The sequence below is a fragment of the Conger conger genome, chromosome 4, assembly GCF_963514075.1.
Source record: "Conger conger chromosome 4, fConCon1.1, whole genome shotgun sequence".
NCBI classification, from domain to species: Eukaryota; Metazoa; Chordata; class Actinopteri; order Anguilliformes; family Congridae; genus Conger; species Conger conger.
The window spans coordinates 35,980,257-35,997,501 of NC_083763.1; the positions used below are offsets into that span (position 1 = coordinate 35,980,257).

At 39.1% G+C, this 17,245-nt stretch overlaps 1 protein-coding gene across 1 annotated transcript in view; it reads left to right on the forward strand.

Annotated features, from left to right (window-relative positions):
* LOC133126607 (suppressor of tumorigenicity 14 protein homolog) overlaps nt 1-17,245 on the forward strand; it is a 460,185-nt gene that overhangs the window by 57,584 nt on the left and 385,356 nt on the right. The window lies entirely within an intron of this gene.

The window sequence follows — 17,245 nt, forward strand, 5'->3', positions numbered from 1 at the left end:
TTGGCAGTTTCGTTGTACTTAAAAGAATTAAAGAGTTAAAGAATTGTAACTGTACCCAAGAACTGCATGAAGGCAGCAGACATTAAAATAAAAGTCCTAGTGCCTAGTCAGAGCAATCGCAGTGGTGACAATATTTTAGGCAGTGTTGTCGAGGACCCGGCCCTAGGCCCGCCTGATGAGAAATTGACAGTAGATGGGTTAGGCAGGAATGCATTGTTAACCCCGCGCACGCCATTGAGGTGGTAGTAAGAACGCCCGTAAGAGGAAAACTATGTGGTTCAGAGCTAATGTGCAGCCCTACTTGTCAGCAGAGGAGTCTGAAGTCGGAGGACTTAGATTTAGAGTACTAGAGAGCAAGGCTAAAGGTCTGACTGAGGCCATGCATAGAATGTGTTCCAGCATGACCTTGGAGGAGACTCAACATGCCGAACGGGGGGGGTCTGGCTTTCACAGAAACGGTGAATATAATAACATTCTTGATTGAGAAGTGTGGGCTTGCTCCTACAGGGGAGGAACATAAGGCCTGGTTAAAGCAAAAAGATGAGGAAAACAATGTGGACGATTGGGAAATGAAAGAGTATGAGGAGACGGAAAAATGTAGGAAAAATAAGGAAGAAGGGAGGGATGTTAATACCGAAAGAAGATTAAGAGGCTTTAAGGGCCTCCCTGATTATAGCGCTGACAATTTGACGGATAGATTCAAAGGACTGACTGTAGAGGAGTTAGGAAGTGAGCTACACGCAGCCATAAATTGAATGTCCTTTGTGGATCCGTTACGGCGACACACGAAGGAGCATCTAGAGAAAGTGCTAGGATGGTGGAAACTCCCTACTGGAGGGGTATATGAGATGTGTTGGGAAACTCCCTTTAAGGTATGGGGAAACAACAGTGAGACAGATAACAGTGATGATGAATAGGCCCATTAGATGGGTCGCGAGAGTTAGTGTTGTGCCACTCGGTACAACAGGTACTTTCTGTGCCAGTTTATATTAGTATAGGTACATTTCTGTACAAGTTTCAGGACATATAAGGAGTGAGCTTTTAGACATTAAAAAAAAGCTCTTAGGACTTGGGCATGGGTGGTAATTATATTTTGTATTACTTATAAGGTAGAAGGTAGCATTGTTAGGTGATTTAAAGTTATAAGTTTCCTTTCTGTTTCTATAATTCATATAATTATCTCCGTGAAGGGGGAGCTATAGGATAAGGTAAAGGCCAAAGAGGATGGATATTTGAAGGGTGTATCTTGACATTAACATGGTGGAAAGGTGAATTAGAAAAACAAAGGGGTTATATGAACCTTATGTGAATTCACGTATACGGTTGAAAGAATATAAAGCAATGTATGTGATTAGAAAACTGAAAGATGATATTTAACCTGTGAGCTGTATAACTCTATTCTTTTGATTATAATAAAGTATATCTGACTATAATCATATATGAGAGAGGGTGAATTAATAAAGAAAGGGTCTTTTAGAGGAATACAGTGAATACAGGAGATCATATAACAGCGTTGCGTCACCCCACTTCACTTCGAGACTGGGCTGGAAGTTCAGTAGAACTTACCAGTTCTCCAGGACGTTAGAAGACTTAAAGGAAAAGAGAGTTTGTCTCCGAGACACCTCCTCGTGGGGTACTGCTCGTGGGAACGTGAGATCTGAGCTGGTAAGGGAGTCCGGCTCACGACAGTGTCACAACAAATTCTATCCCCCTTGCAAAACTTTTTCTCTGACATTCCCCCTTGAGATGTATCATTTTGTTTTCAAGGGGGTCCTTAGCGACAGTAATACAATGTAAACACAGTTGGACACAACACTTAACACGAAAGCAAAAAAACAAAAAATATATTAAACAATTAAACATATATTCATATATACACAAAAAATATAAATACATATACATACACACAATCACACATAGACATGCACACACACACACATATACATAAATATACAAAAAAGAATAATGAAAAATAATAATATCAATATCAATAAGACATAAAAAATCAAGAGATTAAACTCCATACATTGCATCAAAATGGATAATTCATTCATAGAATATAGATAATATTATTGTCAGTGATAGCATTAAGTAATAAGATAAGAACATAATTGAAGAAGTGTTATGAACAAGTACAACTGATCCTATAATAAGACGACAGAGCATTTTTGAATGAGTAGAAAGATGATATGGATCGAATATTTAAAGGTAGATTATTCCAATCCGAGGGAGCTTTAAACATAAAAGCTTTCTTAGCTATTGATTTAGAGACTACAGTTTCCGATTCCGACGTCAATCATATTTGTTTACTGCTGTGTGTAGGCTCTGCATCGGCTAGCTAGCGATGCTTTTGTGAATATGTAGTGCTTCATATGTAATATCTCGATTATTATATATACATTGAACCATGATATAGGCTACATCTAGCTAGCTAGATAGAAAGATCCCTAGCTCGCTAGGAATAAAAACAGCTATGGCTTATCTTCCTAGTTAGCGAGCGATCTATCCGTCTGGCCGTCTCGCTAGCCAGCTATTTATTATTTTGCTAGCTTGGGAGCCAACCTAAATATAGCCAGTTGACGCTACCGTACGCATCAGGGGAATGCATCTTGTAGATCGCATCATAGCCACCAACAGATAAAGGTTGGCAACCATGCTGTCGACTTGACGCTAACTTACGCATGAGGGGAGCATGACCCCGGAGAGGATAAGTTTTGCAAGGGGGATAGAATTAGTTGTGACAGCAGTGTATTTTGCCTTCAATATCCATCAGACAATGTAAAATCTAACGGTTGGATTTTCAAGATATGATACTGGTCTAATAATTTTACTTTTATGGCAAATACAGGTTTCTATACAATTTGGCATAGACCTAGCATATTTCCTGACAGTAGCTGTCAAGGAATAATTCATTAAGAACAATTAAGGCCTACTCAGACTTGGCTCATCTTTATACCTAGGCAGACACTTCACTTAAAGGATCAACACAAAACAGAATACAATGACAGGTAGTCATGTACTCATCACATTTATTAACAGTCAGATTTTGTGTAGGTATGGAATTAGATTTTTATTTTTTATTATTATTATTATTATTATTATTATATATTATTTGTACAATTTGACTTTCTTATCATGATGCAAAAAGCCCCAATTTTCAAAATGCAAATAATGTGCCTTTAATTACTTAATTAAGGATTGAGAAATAAATTACCCCTTAACATGTGATTAATCAATATTCACATTCAGAATTGTTCACAATTCAATGGCTAGCAGAACCAGCAGGATCTCGTGGTCAGAAACAGGTACTATCCTACGAGACAATGGAACTTGAATTGAAAGGCTTAAATGCATTACTCAGGACAGGGGGAAATAATCATCCCCATATTTTCAGGGAATATATTAGAAAGGTTGAAGAAAGATCCTCAAACATACTTCCTAAAACCTCTGGAATATGTACTACATAGTGGTTGTGGAGGTGGCCCAGTAGTAGGGATGGTCCCAGGATGGATTCCCTATGTCTGAATCTGTACCTGGGAAAAGTTTACTGCACATTGGATGTTGGAAACAATATTCCTACCCAGCGAACATGGCAAATTTGGATGGCAACAATTAGCATTTTATTCAAAGATGTAATGATATTCCTATAAAATAAAGTTCCTGGGATGCTTATCTAACCTGTTTCTACCTGTATTACAGTATAAGGATTTGAGACGTATGGTGTAAATGGTAAAAATCTGACTAACCACTGACCTGGCACATAGCTTATAGGAAAATTGATAGTTTACTGCACTTAGGTAATCTCAAGTAATTGTGCAGTAGTTCAACATTATAACTGCAGTGAATTTTAAAAGAATTCATTCTTTGCAATAAAATATTGATAAAATCAAAAGAAGATACAATCAAAAATGCAAAGTCTTCAGGATCCGTGTTCTCTCATTCATGAGTCATTCACTTCAGCTGAAACCTGTTACCTGATTCCCCGTTTGCACACCAGTTATCATTGTCACCTCATTGTCTGTGTATATAAGTCTGCTCTTCTGTTTAGTTTGTTGCCAGATTGTTACGTGTTATCACCTCTGACTCTCCAGCAGTATTATAGAACCTGACCCGTGTTTAAACACGTTTTCTGTACCCCGGTTTTTGTTTCTTGATTCTTTGTTTTCTCTCTATTTGGATTTTTGCAGTTTATGACTTCTGACTGAACTCTGTTCTTGTGATTTTGGGATATCCCTCTGTACCGTTGCCTTGATTAGACTGCCTCTTAGTTGCCAAACCTTGCCTGTTTACCAGACTCTGTATTGGACTATCTCTGAAACCCCTGTTTGCTGGTGATTGACCCTTGGCTTTTTACCTGTGCAGCTGAATAAATATATCTTTGGCTTATCTTCTGGTTCCGATTCATTCTTCTGTCCTGGTCCCTGACACATTTGGTGCCTTTACTCACCAAATATAAAATTGGCCTTACTAGTGCAGACTTGAACTTGTTGAACCTGTGTTCCCATTGGTTAGATTTTATGTCAATCATCATGTCAAGAACATAATTAGAAGACATGAGTGAAGCATGCTTCATGGGTGGGCTTGAAAATGTGTCATAAATCCACAATTATCCAATCAATGCATTTTGCCTTCTTTTTGAAAAATATTGGCCATGTGAAGCAAAAATGTGTTTGCTTCACAAGTGACGTCTACAACCGTCCCGGCATGACGTCTAGTCACAGTTAAGCCAATACTGTAACGTTGGCAGCAATAAACTTTCACAGTGTAAGAGCTGGGACAATCGCATTGTCTTGCCTCTTGCCTCTTGCACACTCGGACAGAGGCCAAGTTCTCCACAGCAGTCGATTTCTCCACAGACATGGCTTATCTCGCGGTCACTAAAGTCTAGGCCTATTTCAACAAAAGTGGAACCTGGTGCATATACATTGCTGCATCAGCCCCTACTAGAAACTGCAGACAACAACTTTCCTGAACAATAAGACAAACTTTTGGAACCAGCAAAATGACTGCTTCAGACAGACCAGACAACAATGCGCTGCACACGGGAAAGACCCCAGCATCTTCCCAGGACATCGATTCATAGCTCCACGGCCGCTTCTACAAGGACAGCACCCCACCATTCCTGGAGCCAGCAATCCGTGTGGACTCAGTAAGACTAAAAAAAAATTCCAGGCATAGCCAGTGTTTAGCTTAGTCTTAACTGATATTGTGAATCTGTGTTTTTCTACTTGTCTTTGTTTTAACATTTGAATGCATTCTGTTAGCTGTATACTTCCGTAAATCAGTTTGCACATGTGTATAGACTGAAGCAATACATGTAGCCTCTCTTTTGCTCCTCACAGCTAACTCTAACACTCTAACTCCTAACTAATGTAGCTGGTAGTTTTGAATTAGCCACTAATACTTTGAGTTGAAGCTACACTCTCGTTGTCAAGTGATACCTGTAGCATTAGTTTATTCCACCACGCAGACCTACTCTAGCTACCTTTACCCTTTCCTTCCTTTGTTCAGACAAAGACCATGTGTGCTTATGTGCGCATGTGCACAGGCAAACTCATACCTTATCCTACCTAACTTCCTGAAGCTGTTTACTGTTAGATAATGATCGACGGAGACGGAAAGGTAGTCAACTCTTTAGTCAATAATAAACACATTCAAACCCCCAATCCCAATTCCCAACACATAACTCCTCCCCTCCGGTACACAGCCTGTCCACACAGTTAACCCTTACAGCACATCTCCCCTGTTAAGTAAGAAACATTTACTAACAGTAATGCATTTTGTAAACAAGAGCAATTCTGAACTAAGAACTGTGTAACCACAAACATTCTAAAGGTCTAAAGGTCAAGTCTCATGGGTGGACGTGATTTCCTGCCTGAGAACGTAAGATAACTGGTGTTCTGGACACCACTTGTCTGCTGAACAGTTTCTGTCTCTTTGTCAGGCTCTGCTGCAGCCTGGGAGTCTGGCTGGTGAGTCTCACGCAGGTGAGAGCGGTTTCTCCTTAACAGTCCATCCTCTGTTCTCACCAGGTTCAATCACTGTTCCTTGAGTGTTCAGTGTAAGTCCTTCGTCTCTCAGTTTCCTGAGAACCTGATGCAGCCTGGCGTTGTGCTGCTCTAGGTTTTCTGCATACACCAGGATATCGTCGGCATGACACACTGCTCCCTCGCAGCCTTCCAGCATCTGTGTCATTCGCAGCTGGAAATGCTCTGGGGCTGATGATATCCCGAATGGCAGCCTGTTGAAGCAATAGCGACCAAACGGGGTGATGAAGGTGGTCAGGAGGGCACTATCTGTTGACAGGGGCACCTGCCAGAAGCCTGATGTAGCATCCAGTTTAGTGAAGACTTCTGCATCTGTGAGCATGGCCAGTGTCTGGTCCACTGCTGGAAGGATCAGCCTCTCTCGTCTAACCCATTTGTTCAGGTGGGTCTGGTCCAAACACAGACGTATCTTTTCCTTTGCCTTTGGCTCGACCACCATGCCAGCACACCATTGGGTGGGCTGACTGACTTTTGATATCACTCCCATGGACTCCATACGTGTGAGCTCTGCTTTTACTTTATTCCGCAAAGGAATGGGGACTCTGCATGGTGAGGACAGGGCATGTGTGACAGTATCCGGCTCTAGTTCGATCTTGTAGGGCTCCTTCAACAGCCCCAAGCCTTTGAACACTGTGCGGTAGCTAGTCTTCCCCTTGCACTTGTACTGAGTGTATATGCTGAATAAGCTGGAGACCTTCGATAGCAGGAAGCCCTAACAGTGGTTTTGACAGTCCTGACACAACATTGACCTCTTGCTCTGTGGTTCTGTCTTTGATGACAAAGCGTCCCTTGTAACATCCTTTAACATCCAAGATATTCTTTCCTGGCCCATACAAGATTTTGCGGGGAGGCTGCAGTTGCCCATGTGTGTCTGTGGAGAAGCTGCTGCTTGGAATGGCAGTCACTGCTGCTCCTGTGTCCAGTTTGAACTCTGTGTCCATGCAAACCAACTAGTTCATTCCATTCTGTGCTCACTTCAGAAATTACCTCTCCCAGAAAGGCAAACTCTTCCTCCTCTTCTGTATATCCCTCAGTGATGTCATGTACAGCTCCAGTAACCCTGCATTTTTTTGCATAGTGTCCTCTCTCCGATGACATCTCCGACACTCAACGTCTCTGGCAAGGCATTCCTTCCATGGATGGTTCTTAGTGTTCCCACATCTCCCACATCCTGCTGATTGGTAGTCCTTTTCCTGTGATCCACTTTGTGTGCCGTGGCTTTTTCCTCTTGAACCTCGCCATGCCTGTCTAGACCTTGTACTTATTGCTTCCATATTGTCAGCTGTCTGCTCATCTCTTGAGCTAACTCGCAGGATAGGCTGTTGTTTCTTCACAGCTTCACTCTGTCTTACTCTGGCTATTGCCTTAGCTAGTGTGAGATCAGGGTCTAACTGCAAGCTCTCAGACAGTTTTGCATCTTGTATACCAACAACAGTTCTGACCCTGATCAACTCTTCTCTGAGATCTCTGAATGCACACTGCTCAGCTAGCATACGGACAGCTGTGACAAATGCTTCTACACTTTCACATGGCTCTTGGTTCCGCCTGTTAAACCATGGTCGTTCAAAAACCACGTTACGTCTACTCATGCAATGTGCGTCAAAAGCTGCTTTCACTGTTGCATATTTCGTCTTGCCATCTTCTGTTATTGATAGGACGTTCAGTATATCTTCAGCCTAATCCCCCAATGTGTACATCAAAGTGTTGACTTGGAATTCGTCTGTTTGCTTATCAAGCTGTGATGCAATTCTGAAATGTTCAAAATGTCTTATCCATTTCGACCATTCACTTGCATTGTTGAAATCGAACTTGCCTGGTGGGACTAGCTGCATATTGCGGAGCCGGATTTTAGCTAGCGCTAACTTGTTCACGTTCCACTTTCCGCTCCACGATTTGCAAACTTTCTCTGACAATTCTCTTCACGTCATCCATGTCTCCAGGAAGCATTTCTTCACTCTTCAGGTAAGTTTCACGTTCGCAGTATTTATTCTGACACCATGTTAGATAATGATAGACGGAGACGGAAAGGTAGTCAACTCTTTAATCAATAATAAACACATTCAAACCCCCAATCCCAATTCCCAACACATAACTCCTCCCCTCCGGTACACAGCCTGTCCACACAGTTAACCCTTACAGCACATTTACTACATTTACTTTATTACATTTAATATTTTATTTTATTCATTGAATAAATTTAGTATATTTATGAGACTGATTACATTTTGCAGTTATACTACTGCACCACATAATCGGTGCCATACATGAGGAGCACCAGTGGAGGCTGGTGACTTCCAGAATTGAGGAGGCCATTTTTTTCCGCTTGCTCACTTCACTCGCGATGGAATGTTCCCTGTTCTCTTATCTGTCTTTGTGCTGGCCAAAGGCATACTATTTGGAGTGTAAGCTACAGTCAGAAAGTTCTGGCTGATGAAATTCATTGTGCAGAGCTTAGCCTTTTGCCTTCCTGAAGAAATGACATTGCTGTAAGTCTATGAGCCTGCCTGATAATTAAGCTGAGAAATTACATTTGGATGTAATATAAATGCCAAGTGCCATGTGTAAAAGGCAGGAATTTTAATTATGTAGTTAAAAACAATTTTGTTTAGCTTACATTTTTCATTCTTCTACAGCTTCAACATGTAATCACCAATTTAATCAAGTTTAGCATATAAAAAAGATAAGATAACACTTTCTTTATCATATGTACATATTTAATATCAAATATGTAAAAATATGGTTCCAGTTGGCTTTATCTAACGTTAACGTTATCCACTAGAGGGCAGCACTCTATTCGTATTTAGAGTGAATTTCCTCACAGAGCAACAATTCGGTAATTTGATATGGAAGATTATTAAATTGACTTGTAATAAAACGAAATGGACTACATTAAAAATAAAACTGTTCAATAAATCCCAAATGGTGTCTAACATGACCTATTGAATGTCATTCTCACTCCCTAGTATCTGGAATCTGCATATCTCCAGCCCAAGATCTCAAATTGCGCTAGAATCTCGCCGACTTCCGAGGTAGTTTTAAGCAAAAGTGTTTGGCCAAATGAGCTATAAACTCCAGGGATGATAGCCAGGGGTGTTCTCTAAATTGCCTGAAAAGCACAAGTTGATAGGACACTCGTAGCCACTATGGCGAGTGTTTGTTTGACTGAAGTGACTAGCGAATTCTCAAAATGGCTTCTGTGTTGAATAGGAAAGGAAAGGATAGTTGATTCCAAATGAACCAGTAGCATGTGATTGGATGAACAAAATGTCAATCTTTCAGCCCTGGACACAATGCATGGTGAGGCCAGGCCTCCGTTGCCCACCCATTTTCAGTGATCTGGCCAATCACATATTGGCATGAAAAAAAATGCATTACATTGACTTCTATGAAAAGCTAATTTCCTAGGGGAGGCCTGGCCTCCCTTAATACAAACTGATAGGGAAATCTGGCCTGTTGCTTTACAATTGCAATATTGGGTTTTAGCCCTGGGAAAATTTAGATTTATGAACAAAACTAAAATAATATGAATATAAAAAATAAAAAATATGTTTTTTGTTAAAATAAATAAATAGAATAAATATATTTATTGTTTTTTTTAAATCTCTCTCTTCTCTCAAATTATTGGGGAGGCCAGGCCTCCTCCACCTCTATGGAGGAGCCTCCACTGAGGAGCACGGAAACATATGTATCAATCCTCGCAGTATACATATAGCGTGTAGGGGCGTATCCCCGACATTTTCTGTGCCCCGTGTGAGAAATATGTGAAATCCCTCCATAAGTATCGGCATTCTCCCCAACCGTGTGCAATCAACTACAAAATAACTTAGAGACTGTTGCGATTCCAGATTGTTATTTTTTTTTTCATTTTTCCCTTTTTCTCCCAATTTGGTAGCCAATTATACCCTATCTATTCCAATTGGTCGTAACTGGGGATACACCACCTTATGGCCCAGTAGGATCTTGCAACCCTGAGAGTAACATGCCTTCTCCAAGCTGTCTCGTCTCAATTAGACTGTTACTCCAAGGCGCTGTAAGCAGCTATCCCCACTAACCCTGCCAAGTCCCTCCCCTGGAGCAGCACTCCACGAGAGCCAGCCAAACTTGGCTTTTGGCAGGTGTGCAACTGCAATGAACTGCAACTGCAAGTCTGCTGCATCTTAGACTGTTGCGCCACCGCAGCTCATAACGATCCTGGATTTTATGCCACATCTGTATTTACAAAAATGTATTCTGCAATGACTACGCCTACAGAGGACTTCCTTTGGAGGGCTTCCAAGGACTCTCTCGTCTGAGTGAATATTTCTGAGAAAGACAGTGAAAACACTTTTGACTCCACATTAGAAGACATTTTCAGTGACATGTCCCCATTCTATATAGGGTGAGCATCTAAATGCATTCTCAAAATATTTTATTATTAATTAGTAAGCTTATAAATAAAGAGCTAGGCAACTTTTGAATAATAAATAGCATGTGAATTTGTGGAATATATTAGTATGCAAGATTTTTTTTGGATCTTCTTCTCGTGTTACTATCTTAGGAGAGCAAGAAGAGGGAGGTTGAGATAGGGGGAGGGTGACAGGCGGGGGTAAGTGCAAACCCTTTTTTTCTTGGATAAAATATTTTGTATAGTTTTGTAAGCAAAATGCAGTTTACAATTTTTCACCTCATAAGTAATATCATTTTGTTTCCATGTGTCCTTTTGGAGTTTCCAAATTGGAAAACTGCCTAGACATAGCTTAGAAGAAACAATGCAGAATGCTAATTGTTGGTGATCTTTTCATCAAATTTGAAACAGGATTTGTCCAGTGTTGTGGCTGTGTTTCTAACTGCATCAGCCACAGCCACAATAATCTGTATCCATTGAAAAACAGAATATCTTCTCAGTGAGAATAAAAGCTTCATTTTTCACTGTGTATTGGATTCTGTAACTTAAGTCATATTTAGAGTAATTCTGAGGGGTTACCTTTCAGAAGAGACCAGGATTATGCATGTAGTCAAAAGGGTTCAAGTATAGTAACCATTTTATTGGGTTAGGTTCTTTTCATTTCCTTTTTTTGGTGAAGCATTGCTTTACCTGTTAGTCCTAGAGAAACCTCCTCTGGTTAAACTGCACTTTATTAGGTACAGCTGCTCATTAACGCATTCAGACATGGTGAAGAGGAATAGTTCATTATTAACCAAAAATGAAATTGGTAAAACAGCTTACAGTCTCCAGATCCCATTACAAAAGAGAACTTTTGGGATGAGGTCTGACAAGAGTCCCAATATGAACATTTTGCCAAAATATGTGCAAGGACAAGCCTATAGCCATTTCTGGATTTATTTTAACTAGACTAGACCCAGCAATTTTTGATCTCCTTTTAGTGAAATTTCTTCCCAGATCCGGAATCCCCCCCCCCCCCATCCATTATTGGTCACCTCTACAAAAGTTTTCCAATCACGAAAATAATGGAAACCAAAGGTCTTGAAAAACATAACCACGATTATGTTTTTGTAGAGTTAATCTTTCTAAAGTTATGAAAGGTAAGAACAGCTTAAAGGTTGGGGGAGATTTATTTTTCCAAAATAAGAGTATGCATTTCTTTGCAAAATATGTTATAATAATGTAATAATTAATAGTCTGCATTGTTTTGATATAATTGAGAATTTCGCATATCATTTAATAAATAAAAACAAGGGTTCGGATCAAATTCTATTTCCAGAACTAATTTAGTAAATTAATGAATTGTATTCCAGAAGTTTTTCAGCAGATCTCATTGCCAAAACAAATGCATAAATTTTCCTTCTTTAATTTTACATCTAGGACAATTTGGTGAATTATCTTTAGAAATTTTATTTTTATAGGAGTGAGATCAATTTTGTGGATAAATTTCCTTAATAAATTTTTGTTACTTGTGAATGAGAAATGTATTCTTTCACAAATGTTTAGCCAGCTATTTTCCTCCAAGACCATCCCCATATCTTTTTCCCAAATCTTTAATAAAGTTTGGAAAGATGAATGACCCCCCTTTTAAATAATTCACTACTTTACTCTTAATTGTAAGACATTAGCATATCCTCTATTTCAGTTAATCCAAACCGCAATTCATTTTCTTTAATAAGTGAACGGACAACACTGAATTTGTAGATAAAAAAATATTTCTTAAATCAATTAATGATTTTAATTGCATGTTTTTATGAAACAAATCGTAAAATTGTTTTATACCCATGTTTGTCCATTTGCCGATATTAATTGATGATAAGTGTTTGTTCAAATCAGGATTCTGATGGATAGGAGAGTAGATTGAAGTACATGTGGTAATACCAAACTTCTTTGCAAAATCCTTCCATGCCAAAGGTGTGTTGAAAACAGTAAAACATTGATCCATGTTTATCTTATTGAAGTGTTTTATGAATATAAGAGAATCCAAGGGCAAGGGATCAAAAAGGTTAGCTTCCATCTGGAACCTGTTCCCCAATGACCATGACACCAGATTTCGTAATTGGGCTGACTAGAAATAGTACTGGAGATTAGGGAGACCAAGACTCCCCATGGGCTCTGGCTTCATGAGGGTCAATAAACTAATCCTTGTTTTTTTTTTTTTTACACCGTATACATTTTTAAATATGTTTGTTCAGAGATATTTAAAAAAACTGCAGATAAGTAACATGGCAACCATTGGGAGGAAAAAAATCATCTTGGGAGAATGTTCATTCGTATAACATTTATTCTTCCCAACGGAGATAATGGTAGAATGGACCAATTACACAGATCTGTTCTAACCTTATCTATGAGAGGGGTGTAGTTTTCTTTAAACAGATGATCTAAATGCGGTGTAATATTTATTCCCAGATATTTAAAACCCTCAGGTGTCCAGTGAAAAAGACAACTTTATTCCGTTGGTGTCATATGTAAGAGGCAAGCATTGGATTTATTGTAATTTCTCTTGTATATTCCAAATCTACTATAGGTATAGAATTTTCTGGATCTGTTATAAATATAATGATGTCATCTGCATATAAGGATATTTTGTACTCATTATTGTTAATCTTCAATCCTTTAATGTTTGTATTGTTTCGTACACATAAAGCCAATGGTTCAATCACCATTGCAAAAAGCAAAGGTGACAATGGACATCTCTGTCTCGTCCCTCTGGTTAAGGAGAAGAAGTCAGAGGAGGCACCATCAGTTAAAACTGCTGCTTTAGGATTTTTGTAAATTAATTTGATCCATGCGATGAAATTAGAGCCCACGTTACATTTTTGTAAAACAGAGAAAAGAAAGTTCCATTCAACCCTGTCAAAAGCTTTCTCCGTATCCAAAGATAGAACCAGAGATGGCCTTAGACGGTTGTCCAAATAATTTATTACTGTTATGTTCCTGTGTTCTGTGTGTTAGTTTATCATTGTTTATTATCATTATTCTTGTAATTTATTATTTTTCATATTCATGTCTGGTGTTCTGTTTATAATCATTAGTCTTTGCACTCGTCTTCCCCTGTGATGTCTGAGTCTGAATGTTTTCTAGCCCAGTCACTCCCTTGTCTGCCTGCCCCACTATTCGGGTGTTTACGGTAGTTCCGGGGTTAAATCTTCCTTCCAATCTTACATTCCTTACTTCCTGTTTTCTCTCCATTTCATGTTTGTACATAGCACTAATATACTAATCCCAACTAACATAGAATTTGTACAGTACTAATTATACTAACACAATAATATGTTTGTCAAACTAACAAACTAACATTCACTAGTTTTGGGTATTTGTAATTTAAATCACTTAACTAACTTACTAATGCATCTCCAGTTTCAATTCTGTTCTGTAACTCCGCCTCCCTATTCTATCACTGATTACTTGCTTAGTTTCAGCGAAGTATTCACACCTGTCTCTCTGTATCTCTGCATCTCCTGTTTCTCTGCAAATTGTCTACTCCCTAGTCCAGAGCCGTTTGTATTACATGTGTGTCTTTGTGATTCCACTCCGCGTTTTTGTTTCCCCCTCGTTATTGTCCTATTACCCTTTCATGTTTCTCACCTGATGTTTATTTGTTAGACCGCCCTCACTCCCATGCCCCACCTAGTTTGTCTCATTCCCCTTTGTATTTATACCTGTCCTTTTCAGTTGCTGCTAGTTTGTCTTGTCCTGTTTTGAGTCCTGAGCCCTTCATCCCTTCCCCCAGTTCTAGCCTCCTTGTTGCCTTGCCCTTGTTTCCTAGTCCTTGCCTTTGTGTATTTTAGTGGATTTCCTGTTTTGACCCATGCCTGCTTCCCTGGACTATTCTTTGTGTGTTGTGGATTTCTGTACCTCTGCCTTATTGGATTGACCCCCCGGTTTTTGACCCTGGCCTGCTTTTTGACTACGCTCTGTCTGCCCCTTCACCTGCTAGTAAACCTGCCATTTTCCACACCCCTGTGTCTGCTTCTGGTTCCTCTGTCCTCCCTGCTGTGACAATTACATTTAAGGCTGTCCTTATATTGTCAGTCCTTTTCTTTTTCGATAATACCACCAAAATGAAATATAATTATATGATTTTTTTGACCTTCCCAGTGTATGGGGAGTCATGAGAAATTATATAATTTTATATTTCATCGTGCTGCTATTATTAGCACGCAAGTATATCAAAGTATTAATTTTATTTATCTGCCAATAGGACTACTGTTCTGGAAATTTCTCTCATTTTGGCTGCTCAGGCTATGTTTGATTTGCGAGTAGAAGGTTACATTATGAGAGTTTGAAATACATTGCCTCGTACTATCGAGCCCGTAAAGTTATCCCAGATGATAAAATGCAAGATTTGTAGTTCACGTTTATGAAATGGAGTAAGGCCAAATTGAAATATAGCTGCAAGCAGCAATGATCCACCTTGGTGGCATAGTTGTGCCAATGACATGTTTAACAATATGTACACACTTTGGAAATAATCACCTTCCTGGGCAACGTATAGTGTGCACAGGAATTCCCCTTTGATCAATGAAGATGTTGGTGCTGCTATTGGAATGCATCAATGATATAAGACTCACTTCCTGTTGCCAGATGGTGGCGCTATAATATTGAGCCGTGTATGGTTTTTGAATTTGATTACACTCCAATAATAAACCTATTCCTAAATTTTCAGCCACATCGGAAGATGTTCAGCGAAATTAAGGTCAATTCCTGTTTCCAGATGGTGGCGCTATAACATTGACTTCTTCTTGGTATATGGATGTGATTACACTCTAACAGTGAACATATTTGTAAAATATCAGCCAGATCAGACGATGTAGACCATGAATTTATGGCTACTTCCTGTTGGCGCGGCGTGACATAAAAATTGTACGCCTCACCATGACCATACCGTATGAGATATCAAAAATATCAAGGGCAATAATTTCTCTACGAAGTGTCGGATAATATTGCACGAAACGTCTAGTTAACCAGCATCATTCTTTTCCATTTCACTGGTAATTATGCTGCCTGAAACGCATTTGTTCAGCCAAATCTAAAAGAGATGCCAACTCTCTGCCCTCAATACAGTATTTTCATATTAATTTACCATTCCTAGCGAAATTGTATGTTCTCTTAATTCGTGTTTAATGACAAGCCTAATAAACTAACATAGCTGGCGATTTAACTGAAAGTTTTCTATTCATGTAAACCAACGTAGCTGACCTGTTTTTTGACTCACACAGACAGTGGACTGGCTGGCTGCTGTTAGCCCGTGCGTGTCATCTCGCAACGACCTGCATGTGATACCTTTGTTGAACAAAACGGTCTCATGTTAACACAGCGTTCGAGCAGAGCCACCTCAGACGCTAAAGTTTCTTTTTGACTTCATGTGTTAATCTTTTAAAAATATGATACTCTCCTGCCAGTTAAAGCCTGTCTTTAAGTCTTTAAATGTCTTTAATATTTATTTTAGTTATTCAATTCATGTAATGAAAATAGATGCAAAGAAACGTCGGGCTGGGTGTTGTCAATACATTTTGTCACGTAGGCTGCAGCTGTAAATCATACATCGTTATGCCTACTGGCTCGCTAGAAAAAAACAAAAACCTATCGTTGAAAAATCACTTGAAGGAAGAAAAAAATGAAAGTACCACTTTCTGCCAATAAATTGAATCGCCGTATCAGAAATGGGGGGAAGTTACAGCGACGCAGTTAGTCTGTGAATAGAACAGATTGTGTAGACAACTTCACTGTTTCCACAAAGGAACCAAAAATGTGCTTTTTAACAGGACTTGGTCAGTGTAATGATATAAATGCTAGCATTCGATTAGGGTTAACGGTACCGAAAATGCCCGTTGCACCAGCCATCATAACAAATGTCCCAATACAGGATCGATTTAAACCTCTATATATTTTTATTTCACGTTGACAGTGTAGGCTATTATGTGTATTCCGACGCGAATTACATTTAATTGGGTTACGGCATTCACTTCAATCGAATGAAGTCAAATAGAAACGGCTCGAATTCCTTAATAAGGCTTCTTGGTTTTCAAGCCAACTTTCCGAACAGCTGTTTTGTGTTGAGTCCTTAAAATGCTACACTACGTTTTTTTTTTTAAACCAAATAACATTGAACGTCAATGCAAGATATGCATTATATGTGTTAATCTTTTAAATATATAATTATTTCCTGCCAGTAAAAGCCTGTCTTTTATTTTAGTTATTCAATCCATATAATTAAGGTAGATGAGAAAAAACGTTGCTGTGGCCTGGGTGTTGTCAGTACATTTTGTCACGTAGGCTGCGGCTGTTACTCATACATCGTTATGGTTACTGGCTCGCAAAAAGAAACAATCACTTTATCCAAGAAAAAGAGAAACAATACCAACCTTTGGCAGTAGATGGCAGTCGCGTATTAGAAATGGGAGAGTCAGTTGCGACTTGCGTTGAAGTTTTAAGACTGGATATAATGAGTCTCCAGCGAAAATAGTGAACTATTATTGCTTAATGGATGTGATGACACTCCAACAATGAACATATGTGAAAAGTTGTAGCCTCAAAATCAGGCAATGTAGAATTCAATACCTTTTTGAAATTATTTAATACATCATTTTCCTGTTTGGGCAGCATTACAAGTTAATTTTAAGGCTGACCATAGCCATACCATTCTAAGATATTAAAAATCAGTTCATAGTTGTGTGTCAGGGCTATAATATCTTGCTGACCACATTTTGTGTGAATGTGATGAACCCCCTAGGAAGAGTATTTCAAAGTTTGGTACGTGAAAAAACACTTA